The sequence below is a fragment of the Solanum stenotomum genome, chromosome 8 (assembly GCF_019186545.1).
Source record: "Solanum stenotomum isolate F172 chromosome 8, ASM1918654v1, whole genome shotgun sequence".
NCBI classification, from domain to species: Eukaryota; Viridiplantae; Streptophyta; class Magnoliopsida; order Solanales; family Solanaceae; genus Solanum; species Solanum stenotomum.
In genome coordinates, this window is record NC_064289.1 from 47,957,902 (window position 1) to 47,971,912 (window position 14,011).

Here is a 14,011-nt window from a genome sequence, read left to right on the forward strand (position 1 = left end):
TGATGGTATTGAGGTGGTGCAGATTGATAAAGTGGACCCCTTGGACCTTTTTGTGTGCCTGACACAACATTTGCTACATCCTCCTTCATTTTCTTTCCCCCAAAATTTCCTGATCCATTTTTAATCACTTGTGTTGTAGCTTTCAAGGCAGCTTGACTTACAATTTTTTCAGACTTGATGCCATTTTCCACCATTTCACCAATCTTAATAACTTCAGCAAATGTTTTTCCAACAACGGAAAGTAAATAATGAAAGTAATCTGGTTCTTGCGCTTGAAGGAAAACATCGATCATTTCAGACTCTTTCATTGGTGGCTTAACCCTAGCAGCTTGCTCCCTCCACCTAATAGCATATTCACGAAAATTTTTAGTGGTCTTCTTCCTTATGTTGACAAGTGAAGTGCGATCTGGAACTATGTCAATGTTATATTGAAATTGTTGAATAAAACATCGAGCCAAATCATCCCATGTATGCCAGTTAGAAGTATCTTGGTCTATGAACCATTCTGAGGCAATTCCCATCAAACTTTCCCCAAAATAAGCCATGAGCAATTCTTCTTTGCTTCCAACCCCTCTCAATTGATTACAATATCTCTTTAAATGAGCTACAGGATCTCCATGTCCATCATATTTCTCAAACTTTGGAGTTTTAAAATCGATGGGCAGATGAACGTGGGGAAACATGCACAAATCATTGAACGAGACACTTTTGTGACCTCCAATCCTTGCATATCTTTTACACTCTATTCCAAACCTTTCATTTTTCTAGCCATTTCTTCATGTTCCTCATTCTTAACAACTTTTTCAGCTTCAACATGGAAACTATACTGATGAGTGTGAGGGTAAGAGCTTGGAATTTTAAAAGTCAATTCAGGAGTATAATCTCGATCATATTGAACTTTAGGTAGAGGATTGTTGTTAGATTTTGGCTCCATTATAGGTTGTTGAACGACATTAGTCGGCGCAGTTGGAATGAATAGTGGATTACTTGTCATAGGCGTATTCAAAGGGTGCACCGTAGAAGTTCCAACTACATTGGATGCGGGACCGAATCCAGGTGGATAAATTGGATCACCTATCGATACTTGGACAGGGGGTGACATATTTGTATTTAGATAGTCACGGATTGAAGGCGGTGGAGCTTGTCCACTCATTCAAGCTTCGTACATCTCCGTCATTTGCTGTCTTAGTATCCTTATCTCTTCGGCTGACACTGTTTCTTGTGACATCATCTGGTTCTGGACCTCATCATTGTCCGACTCATTTCCGTCTTTGTGAGTCATTTTCTTTTCCCCTTTTGACCTTGTATTATAGGCATGGGATGCCAGCTTAACCACAAATCAACCACCTTAATTTAACTGTGCATAGATAATAATGCTTGTTAGGGTTAGACCTTCTTCAATTATAATTGTTTATTTATTTATTTTTTAATAATGCATTGATCAAATCTGTTTGAGATTGCATACGTAACCCGCTTGCAAAGATCTTTGCATATTTTTCAAAAACTCAATAACTAAGTTTTTCTTTTTTAGAGCTTTGAGATAAAATTCTTTAGTTTTTTTTTATTTGAATTATTAAAAGAAAATTAATAAAAACTTATTTTTGATAAAGATTAAAGCTTCTTGTTTTTCATTTTTTTTTTGAACTTTTGAAAAACAATTTTTTATTTTTTATTTTTGAATAAAGATCACCGAACCCAAAGAGGGTTGCCTACGTATCTCATTGAGGTGGGAATCAGGTGTGCGTAGTTCGTCGAGATTGGACAGTAAAAAAACTTTAAGATATTAAATTTTTATTTTTTGACAAATATAACTTTTCAAAGTATTATGAAAGTAAAATATTTTGAATTTTCTTTTTATAAACTTTATGAAAAAAATCTAAATAAAAATATTATTATTCTTTTCATTAAGTAATGCAAATTTTTTATTTTATTTTGAGAAATGTATAATTACTTCTAAAAGAAGAAATATTTTCGTGTTTTCTCTCTTTTTTTAAAAAAAAAAATAAGATCAAAAGATTAAAAAAAAATCCATTGCATTAGTCATACTAAAATGAGTCAACTTATACAAACTTTCAAATAAATGCATTTTCATGTAGCACATAAAATGAGCTAAGTGGTCAAGTAAGAGAGGGATACTTGTCCTGGACGGACCCAACTCTTGTTTTGAGGCTCACTAAGTCACATGAATCGAAGTCTTCTAGGGATAACCGTGTCTATGTTCTAGTTTTACTAGGTTCAAACCGGAATAAGATAGGTATCTAGACTGACTTACCCGAGTAGACAACTCAAGCCAAGGAGGGGCAACTTATCGGTAGCAACGCTATTCCGACTTCATTGCTGGTCCAACCTTGCCTAACATGTGTGACTAAAATCCTTCACTGGGTGCCTAGACACTCCAGCTTTATCTCAAAAGAAATTGGGATGCATAACTGCATTCCCTACTACCCTATTTTTTGAGACTCAGATGGTGTACGAGAAGACAAATTATATATAATTCAACAATATCAAAGCGATAAATGAGCAGCAAGTAGCACATTAGGTCATCAAAACAATATATCCAATGAAATAATATAAGAAAAATAAAGTAAAATTCAAATATACAAAGCTCGAATTCTGGTTATTCCCCGACAGAGTCGCTAGCTGTCACACCCCTATTTTTCCCCAAACGAAGTGTTCGAAAAATAGAGTTTCTCCAATTAAAGTGACGTTTCGAAAAGGGATTATTTTATTATTCAGAGTCGCCACTTGAAATTGAGTTATGGTGTTCCAAGTCACCTTTTTGTTTAATCCCTAATAAAAAGGAAATGACTCTTTATATGGTTTGCGAACTAGAAATTCGGGTAAGGAATTCTGTTGACCGAGGGGAAGGTATTTGGCATCCCTCAAGTCCCGTGGTTCTAGCACGGTAACTTTTATTGACTTATACTTATTATAACTATCTTTCGGATATATTTTTATAGGCCATGATTTGCTCGCATTTTTTATCTGTGGAACTTTTACTTGGTCTCAACCTAGATGCGTAACCGCATTCTTGGTCTTGATATTTAGATGCATAGCTGCCTTCCTCCCATCACACTTAATAATGTTGTCTTTGAGTCTCTACTTTAAATTAATGAAGTTAATTACATTAGTGGACAAGGTGCGTCATCGCATCCTTGAGTATATTTTTTAATGTCTCAAGAAAGATGTGTAACCACGTTCTTAATCGAAACAGACTGTTGAAACGAGTCATAAAACTCATATAACGTTATAAGAAAATATTAGTTATGTCTCACATCTTGATTTTAATTAAATAAAATATTTGTTAGAATAATTTGGTAAAGGTGTATCACTACATCCTTAAATTTCTTTAAAGTATTTCAAAAAGATGTGTAACCACATTCTTAATTGAAACTATTTTTATGGTCTAAATTTGCCTAACATTAACACTATGAACATTTATTATGTAAGAGACATCCGCATATTCTTAAGAAAATGTACATATACTATAAACACTAAATCAGTAAATGATAATATCCTAACTAGATTTGTAATATTTTTTAATGAACAAATTCAACACAAAAATAAAACAACAATTAAAGCATACGTCAAAGATATAGTATGCCGTCACAATGAACTAACAAATAATAATAAAAATTAACATACAATGAGTTATTCTTATAATAGTTGTCAATATACTAGATTAAAAATATTTCCTTAAATATGAAAATAAATAATTTCAACATTCTAAAGATCTTCATTGTTAGCGATATGTAAGATTTAAATAATTATATTTCAACATTATAATATAAAAATTAAACACACATAAAATTCGAGCAACTTCATATCATATTAGAATCAAATATTATATAATCATGAAATCAAACTATACAATAAAAATTAAATAGTACCTCTTGCGAAAATTCAATTCACAAAAAAAGAAGCAATCCTAATAAGGAACCACGAACTCGAAATCACGAAAGTGAACCTCGACCTCAACTTTTGTTTGTGAGTGAAAGAAAAAATATAAATAAAATATGAGTTGTTGTTTTTTCCCTTTCTTCGTGTGTGTGTTGTGTATTGTGTGTTGTTTTTCTGATCTTCTTTTTTGTTTCTGGGAATGGGTCGTATATGTAGGATAGGGGGTGGTGTGTTGTGGGAATGGGTGTGTGGATGTACGTGTGAGGGAGTGTGGTGTGTTGTGTGCAGATGGTGGGGTTGTGAGTGGAGTGGGTAGTAGTATAAGGGATTAATGGGGTAGTGTAGGTTAGTTTTAGGTTTATTTTTTATCTTTATTTTATAAAATAATATAATATAATAAGAATATTAGTTAATTATTTTTTAAACTAACAAAAGTCAAATAGCTAGTCTAAAAATATAATTAAGAAATACTAGCTTATTTATTAAAATTAAAAGAGAACATATATTTTTTGTAATTTTTCAATCTTTTAAAATAAACTTACTAAAATACGATGAAAAATAAAATATTTAATTTATATATAAAAGCAATATTTATGTACTAAAAATGGTGTAATACCTTAAATTCGGTCAAAAGTTACGTGTCTACAATAGGAAATCATGATGATACCATAAAAGTATATGAAAATATGAAAATAGTCCTTAATGATACCATGTCAGTATATAATATGTCGTGATGGTATCATTGAGAAATGAATTGGTTGTACATGAGCAATTATATGAAACCTTAATAATATCATAGCAGTATATAAATATATGAAAATGGTCTTTGATGGTAAATATTTTGTGATGGTATCATGGAGAAAAACTAAAAAAAGTGTAAGCTAAGCTCACAAAAAAGGGAGAGTCGCCAAATGGCTAACTCCGCCGAAGTTGACAGTGTTCGATCAAAAGGGGTCAAGCCTAGTTGGCGAAAAATAAGAGTTTGGCGATCCACCAGAAGAGAAAAAGCGAACTGAGTTTCATCGCCTAATGTGAAAAATTTGGAGCTAAAAACAAGGTTGATAAGGCGATCAAGGTGGTAATCAACGAACTGCCCAATGGGGAAAACGGACTTAGTCGAGTCGCCAACTGAAGATTTCAATCACTTGAAGCTTGAGACCGGAAAGGGTGAGTTGAAGGACCAAACGACAATCCACTGAATGCATTAGGCGGGCCCGACTAATGTCGCCGAACAAGTCACGAAAGAATTCTGAATTTATTTTTCGGAAAACTATAAATAATAAATTAGAGAGAGAAAAGGTTTTTTTTTTTTTTTATCAATTTCAACTTTTAGATACTGGGTTTGAGCTTTTCTCCATTCTCCTTAGTCTTTGGAGTTTTGGATATCTTTATAATCAGCATTTGGAGATTTAAATTCAAAGTGGGTGTTGAAGATTCTTGCTTATTGTTTGCAAATTAATGGTTGAGTTCACTTTGGATATAATCTCAATCCTTTTTACTATATGTGGCTAAAACCCCAATGTCTAGGGGTGTAATTATGAGGTTGAGTGTTGATGTACTTTAGTGGGTTTCATGTTTTTCTCTGTTTTATTTCTATTTAATCATGGATTCAAGTTGATTAAATTTAAGGTGACCAACTTAACCCTAGGTCAGATTTTTGATTGATATCAGAAAGGGATTAGTAGAAGTGGTTAGATGGTTTGATCTTGCAATGTCGATTTAAATTCTATAATTTTGCTTGAGAAAGTATTTGTAGACTTGTCCTTATTGTAAATCATCTCAAAAGAGTGATTATTGTAAAGTAATGGGTTGATTGGTAATTTGTATAAATGAGATCAAAAGGAGATTTTGACATGATACTTTTGAGATTAAAAGAAGATTTGTAGCAGTGCGATGACCTAACTTATTTATGATTATCGGGTAACTTTTGAGCAAACACCTTGACCCCTTTATGACATCAATGTTAACCCTCCCACACCCTTGGGTAGTTTTTTTAAATTGTATACTCATGTTTTGTTAGTTTTGCGGTGAAAATCAAATTATAACTATTTTTGTTAAACTTTGTGGAGTTATCTGCCCATATCTCTAATAGCTACACAGAATTATAGGTCACATTTCTAATTTCCTAATTGAACTCTTTACACTAGATCACTCCCCGTGCAATTCGATCCTGACTCTTGTTGAGTTTTTATTGCTATCTACCGCTTATTCTCTTACTTGTTTTAAAGATAACGTGAGTGTTATCAATGGGTTCCTCTCCATCCATTGTGTTTCAAAGAAACCTCAATTTCTCATTATGATTCTTGCCCAAATTCTAGGGTTTTTAAGGATTTCATATAGGTTCAATTGAATTTAACTGTTTTCTCCATGAATGATCTTATTATGCACGATTTGAACATATTTAATTATTTTGAATGATATTTTCATGAACCCACACTATGCATGTATTTTATGATCACCAATTAAGCTACGTTGATATACATGAATTATCTAACAAAGGATTTTATGAAAAAAGATGCTTTAAGCTAAGTATCGTTATGTTTATATGAATATCATGATTAAGATGCTTCATGTAAGTGTCTCTATTAATATGTTATGAAATCATGATTTTAAGGAGCTATTCTTATGACTATGAGATTTTTTCATTGAATCATTCAGTATTACTAGATTCTTACCGTTTCAAAGATTATGAATATGATTATGATTATGCATATTTTCCATTGAAAGCATACTTAGCACCAAGTGGAACTTGGGATGAAGGCTCACCTATTAGTAGAGGCATGAGACCTTTAGTACATATCCCATTATCCCAGAATTATGTTCCCTCGTAAGACTTAGTATTAATTGACTCTAGCTAGTAGATCAACCTAAGCTGGTGATTACGGTCTTTACCTTGGCGAGTGAGACACTCTCTTCGGGTGTAGATCAGTACAGTGAACTCCATGTTATTTCTCACGTGGCCCACTACAACAAAATGTATCTATAGCTACAAAATTTAAGCTATGAAATCAAAAATCATAGCTATTACTTAGTAATAGCCACAAAATTTTGAATTTCATAGCTAGCTATAAATTCGTAAAATTTCTCAGCCATAAAAATCAAATTGACAAAGCTAATTCTTCATTTTAGCTATAATTGTTAATAATTGTGGCAATAATTATCTAAATGGCTACAATTTTATTGCTACGGTAAAAGTTTATAGTTGATCATATGTTTTTGCTACGCAATAAAAGTTATTGTAGCAATAGTAACCTTTTAGCCACAATAAATTATTTGAAACAAAATATTGTAGCAAAATAAAATATTTTGCTTCAAGTTATAAAGAATTGTGACAATTGTTAAATGATATTACCATAGATCTTTTCTATAGTAAATTTTTGTAGCTGATTATTAATTTTTGTCGCGGGTTAAAATTATTATAGCAATAGTAACCTTTAAGCCATGATAACTTATGTAACACCCCGTATCCGAAAATAGATATTTAAGATTTCTGGTGTTACAGGTGGCATTCACGGACACCATCCACGGACCGTAGATGGACTCACGGTCCATTCTGCAGGTCCGTGGTTCGTGACAGAAAACCTCCCCAGAACTCAGTCAGAAAATTTGGCTAAGTGTTGACCCACGGCCGGACTTACGGTTCGTAAGTCGGGTCACGGACCGTAGTTCGTGTCCGTGGATCGATGCCCCAAAAGCCTAGCCTCAGTCCCAAACTACGGTTGACCAGCATGGACCGTCATTCGATCCACGGTCCGTAGGTCTGACCGTAGATCGAAGGTTAACAGCCAGTTAGCTGAAAATTCTGATGGGTCAACTTCAGATGGTCATAACTCTTAGCACAAAATGAATTATGTGTCCCATAACCTATGTTTGGATAGATAATTGAATTATCTTTCCAACTCCACTGAGTTTACTCAATTCCGACCTCCGAGTAAAAAGTTATGCTCGTTTTAGTGAAGGCCTGTCGAACAGGCTTGACTTACGGACGCAATCTACGGACCGTAGATTGACCTACGGCCCGTAGGTCCAATCCGTAGGTCACTCCGATAGCAGTTAATTCAGGGGTCTTTTGGTCTTTTCCTATTTCGTTTAACCCCTAAGATATGTTGTTTAGACCCTAAATCATAAGGTTTTAATTAGTTTAAGCCTAGAAACATAACTAGAACTTACCTTAGTCAAAATCATTAATCAAACTTAGAAAATTAGAAGCAAGAGAGGAGAAAAAAGTCAAGAACCCTAGTTCAAGAACGCAACGAGGTTTCTTCAGTTCCAGCCCCGAAATTGAAAGATTTCTCCGTGGAATTCGTCGCCAGGTATGTGGGATTTCACTAGTGGGTTCCTTTCGCCCATTAGGTCCCTAGAATTCAGTCAGATTCTTGATTCCATGATTATGAACAGACCTAGGGTTTCTAGAATTATAGCAGATCATCATGAATTAGTTATTTAAATGTTCCAAATCAGATTATCATGTTATTGCTCAGTTTATCGCATGAATTTCAGAACCCTAGCTATGTATTTCTTTAGTTCTTGAATTACACATGCTAGGTCAGATATTTCAGTATTCAGTTTTACATGCCTCAGTTTATGAATGCATCATTATCAGATTAATTGTTGCATTCTCAGTTTGCATGTTCAGTTTCGAGCTATCCAGTATTTACAGAAATTCAGTCATAACCAGTTAACCACTTAATTCATTGGGAGTAGCATAATACCGAGTTGGACTAGGGTTTCAGCGTACCCATATAGTCCCAGAACTACGAGCCACGTAGGTGTAAGTCCCCTCTGTGGGCAACATCAGTTTAGTGATCACGCCAGCATGCCTCTATACCTCTGGCAGGGTATATTGGGTCCTCTCGATGGGGCGTATACATCGGACTCCACATTTAGCTCATGTGGTTTTATGTCGGTTATTAGTAGCTCCCACAGTTCAGTCAGACTCTATTGCATTGACCATATTTCAGTACAGTCAGTATTCAGTCTCAGCATGTTATAAATTTGGTCATTGCATCAGTTAGCTCAGTATTTAGTATTTTCAGTATCTATATCATGTTCAGATTATTTCATTGCTTCATTGCTTTGTTCAGTTATATGTTATTTCAGCTTTACTCTATCCTGCATGCTCAGTACCTTTCAAGTACTGACGCATACGTGCGCTACATCTTCTCGTGATGTAGGTTCAGGTTCTCAGTATCCAGATCACGCTTAGATCGATTCCCGATCTCCAGTTCAGCAGCATCAGTGGTGAGTCCTCATTCTTCGAGGACAATAGTCATGAGTTTCTTTTCAGTATTTTTAGTCTTTAGTTTCAGTTTTGCTAGATCTAGTTGGGGCATGTCCCAACATTTCTAGTCAGTTTAGAGGCTTATTTCAGACATAGTTAGATTCAGCTTAGTATTTGAGTTTGATAACTTCTTTGTATTAAACTCTCAGATTTGATATATTCAGTTATAGTATATGGGTATTCCCCATCTTTTCAGATTTATTTATGATTTAGCTTCCGCATCAGTTTATTATCTTTAGTATGCTCATGATCATGCCAGCAGGGTTAGCTTGGGATCACTTGTGGTCCTAGGTCCCGTGTTCGCGTCTTGGGGGTAGCTCGGGGCGTGACAAACTTGGTATCAGAGCATTAGGTTTAAGTGTCCTAGGATGTCTGAAAAGCCGCACTAGGTAGAGTCCTTTTCATGGGTGTGTAGTGCGCACCACATCTAATGAGAGGGAGGCTACAAAGTGTCTTTAGGAAAAATCTTCATTTTCTTGTTACTCTTATCGTGCGTAAGGTATGATCTAATTCCATTCTAACTCGACGTTCTACGTTTCAGTGATCATGCCTCCTCGTAGAGCTTATGCTAGGAATGCGAATGCCAGGAACGCAAACGCAGCTCCTCCAGTTCCAGATCAAGAAGTCTCAAATGCTGAATTCAGGAATGCCATTCAGATGTTGGCTCAGAGTGTCGCTAACCAGAACAATCAGCGGGTTCAAGCTCCTGTGAATGCAAATGGTGGATCAGCAGCAGCAAGGGTCCGTGACTTTGTTAGGATGAATCCTCCAGAGTTCTTAGGATCGCAGACTGGTGAAGATCCCCAGAATTTCTTGGATGAGATCAAGAAGATCTTTGAGGTGATGCAGGTCACTGGGAATGATCGGGTTGAGTTAGCATCTTACCAACTTAAGGATGTAGCTCATATCTGGTATACTCAGTGGAAGGAGAACAGGGGTACAGATGTTGCTCCTATTACTTGGGAATGTTTCAGCGAAACCTTTCTAGACAGGTTTTTCCCCATAGAGTTGAGAGAAGCAAGGGCCCAGGAATTTATGAACTTAAGGCAGGGTAACATGACTGTCCAAGAGTATGGGCTCAAGTTTAACCAACTCTCCAGGTATGCTCCTCACATGGTTGCTGATTCCAGGGCTCAGATGAATAAGTTTCTCTATGGAGTGTCAGACTTAGTGAAAACAGAGTGCAGGAATGCTATGTTGTTGGGAGACATGAACATCTCTAGGCTCATGACTCATGCTCAGCAGGTTGAGGGTGATAAGCTTAGGGAACAGGCTAAGGAGACTAAGAAAGCAAGAACAGGTAACTACGAGTATTCCCACCAGAAATCGGGTGGTGGAAACCGCTCGCATTTTCAGCAGAAGTCTTCGACTCCAGCCCCTTCATCAGCTAGTGTTCCATCCCCCAGGTTCCGTAATGATCAGAAAGGTAGGGCGTCAGGCTCTAAGTCTCAAGGTAGTGTTTCAGGCACCAAAACCTACCCAACTTGCCCGAAATGTAGTAGGAACCATCCGGGCGAGTGCCTTGCAGGTAAGGAAGGATGCTTTGGGTGTGGCCAGTCTGGTCATAGATTGAAGGATTGTCCTTCAAGACAAGGTCAAGGAGGAAATAATGGTAGAGCTCAGTCTACAACTTCAGCAGCACCAGCAGGTCGCCCGACTCAGCAGGGTAACTCTTCTGGTACTGGTGGCGGACAGCGCCAAAACAGGCTTTATGCTCTTCAGGCTCGTCAAGATCAGGAAGATTCTCCTGATGTAGTCACTGGTACGTTACGAGTCTTTGATCTTGATGTTTATGCATTGTTAGATCCAGGGGCTACTTTGTCTTTTGTAACTCCTTATATAGCAGTCCAATTCAGTGTTAGTCCAGAAACTCTTTCAGAACCTTTCTCAGTCTCTACTCCAGTCGGTGACCCAGTTATAGCTAGACGGGTATACAGAAATTGCCCTGTCACAGTCTCTCAGAAAGTCACCTCAGCAGATCTTGTAGAGTTAGAAATGGTAGACTTCGATGTCATTCTAGGTATGGATTGGTTACATTCATGTTATGCCTCAGTTGATTGTAGAACTAGGATTGTTCGTTTTCAGTTTCCAGACGAACCAATTCTAGAATGGAAGGGTAGTAGCTTAGCGCCTATGGGTCGATTCATTTCTTACCTTAAGGCCAGAAAGATGATCTCTAAGGGTTATCTCTATCATCTAGTTCGGGTTAAGGATTCTAGTTCCGAAACCCCAACTCTTGAGTCAGTTCCTGTAGTCAGTGAGTTTCCAGAAGTGTTCCCAGAAGATCTTCCTGGAGTTCCTCCCGAAAGGGAAATAGACTTTGGAATTGATCTCCTTCCAGATACCCAGCCTATCTCTATCCCTCCTTACAGAATGGCTCCAGCTGAGCTTAAGGAATTGAAAGAGCAGTTGAAAGACCTTCTAGATAAGGGCTTCATCAGACCTAGTATTTCGCCATGGGGTGCACCAGTGTTGTTCGTGAAGAAGAAAGATGGTTCTCTCAGAATGTGCATTGACTATAGGCAGTTGAACAAGGTCACAATCAAGAATAAGTATCCCATCCCCAGGATTGATGACTTGTTTGACCAACTTCAGGGTGCTAGTCATTTCTCAAAGATAGACCTCAGATCAGGTTATCATCAGCTTAGAGTCAGAGATAGTGACATTCCGAAGACAACCTTCAGAACTCGGTATGGTCATTACGAATTTGTAGTTATGTCATTTGGACTAACCAATGCTCCTGCAGCTTTCATGGATTTGATGAACAGAGTGTTCAAGCAGTACTTGGACTTGTTCGTTATCGTCTTTATTGATGATATCCTCATTTACTCTAGGAATGAGGAAGAACATGCAAGTCATTTGAGAGTTGTTCTGCAAACTCTCAAGGATCACCAGTTATTTGCAAAGTTTAACAAGTGTGAGTTTTGCTTACAATCAGTTGCCTTCCTTGGGCATATTGTGTCTAGTGAAGGAATTCGAGTAGATTCCCAGAAGATAGAAGCAGTGAAACAATGGCCCAGACCTACCTCTGCTACAGATATTAGAAGTTTCTTGGGTCTAGCGGGCTCTTACAGACGGTTTGTGGAAGAATTTTCATTTATAGCCTCTCCATTGACTAAGTTAACTCAGAAAAAGGTTAAGTTCCAATGGTCAGATGATTGTGAGAAAAGCTTTGCAGAACTGAAAACTAGGTTGACTACAACTCCTGTCTTGACTCTACCAGAGGGTTCAGATGGTTATGTGATCTATTGTGATGCATCCAGAGTCGGCCTAGGTTGTGTGTTGATGCAGCGACGTAAGGTTATAGTTTATGCTTCTAGACAGCTTAAGGTACATGAGAAGAATTATCCAACTCATGACCTCGAGCTAGCAGCAGTGGTGTTTGCACTTAAGATTTGGAGACACTACTTGTATGGTGTTCATGTAGATGTGTTCACAGACCATAAGAGCCTTCAGTATGTATTCACCCAGAGAGAGTTGAATCTTCGCCAGAGAAGGTAGCTTGAGTTCCTCAAAGATTATGATATGAGCGTGCATTACCATCCGGGTAAGGCAAATGTAGTAGCAGATTCCCTTAGCAGACTATCCATGGGTAGTGTAGCACATGTTGAGGAGGAAATGAGAAAGCTAGCAAAGGATGTTCACAGACTTGCTCGCCTAGGAGTTCGTCTTATAAGCATATCAGATAGTGGTGTAACGGTTCAGAATGGGGCAGAATCTTCTTTGGTAGTAGAGGTTAAGGAAAAGCAAGACAGTGATCCAATCTTGCTTGAACTTAAGGGTGCAGTCCACAATCAGATAGTGGAGGTTTTCTCCCAAGGGGGAGATGGTGTACTTCGCTATCAAGGTAGATTGTGTGTTCCTGATGTGGGTGAATTGAGACAGCATATTCTCGCAGAAGCCCACAATTCCTATTCTATTCATCCAGGAGCCACTAAGATGTACCGTGATCTGCGGGAAGTCTACTGGTGGAATGGTATGAAAAGAGATATAGTAGATTTTGTGGCTAAGTGCCCCAATTGCCAGCAAGTAAAGGTAGAACATCAGAAACCAGGAGGTATGACTCAAGAGATTGACATTCCTACTTGGAAGTGGGAAGTGATCAACATGGACTTCATCACAGGTTTACCTCGTACTCGCAGACACATGACTCCATTTGGTTGATTGTTGATAAGGTTACTAAGTCTTCTCGCTTTTTGGCAGTCAAGACTACAGATTCGGCGGAGGATTACGCCAAGTTGTACATTAATGAGATCGTGAGGTTGCATGGGGTTCCTTTGTCTATCATCTCAGATAGAGGTCCTCAATTTACCTCTCATTTCTGGAAGTCATTTCAGAAAGGTCTTGGTACTGAGGTTAATCTTAGCACAACATTTCATCCACAAACGGATGGTCAGGCAGAGTGTACCATTCAGACCTTAGAGGACATGTTGAGAGCTTGTGTGATCGACTTCAAGGGTAGTTGGGACGATCACCTTGCTCTTATTGAGTTCGCCTACAACAATAATTACCATTCCAGCATTCAGATGGCCCCTTTGAGGCATTGTATGGGCGTAGATGTAGATCTCCAGTTGGTTGGTTTGAAGTAGGTGAAGCAGCCTTGATAGGACCAGATTCGGTCCTTGATGCTATGGAGAAAGTGCAACTCATTAGAGATAGACTTAAGACTGCTCAGAGTCGCCAGAAGTCTTATGCAGATGTGAGAAGAAGGGAACTCGAGTTCCAAGTTGATGATTGGGTTTTCCTGAAAGTGTCACCTATGAAGGGGGTGATGAGATTTGGCAAGAAAGGAAAGCTCAGTCCCAAATATGTAGGCCCTTACCGGATCTT

General features: G+C 37.5%; 1 protein-coding gene across 1 annotated transcript in view; it reads right to left on the reverse strand.

Moving 5' to 3' along the window:
• Positions 1-14,011, reverse strand: part of LOC125872833 (ATP synthase subunit d, mitochondrial) — a 739,546-nt gene that overhangs the window by 107,173 nt on the left and 618,362 nt on the right. The window lies entirely within an intron of this gene.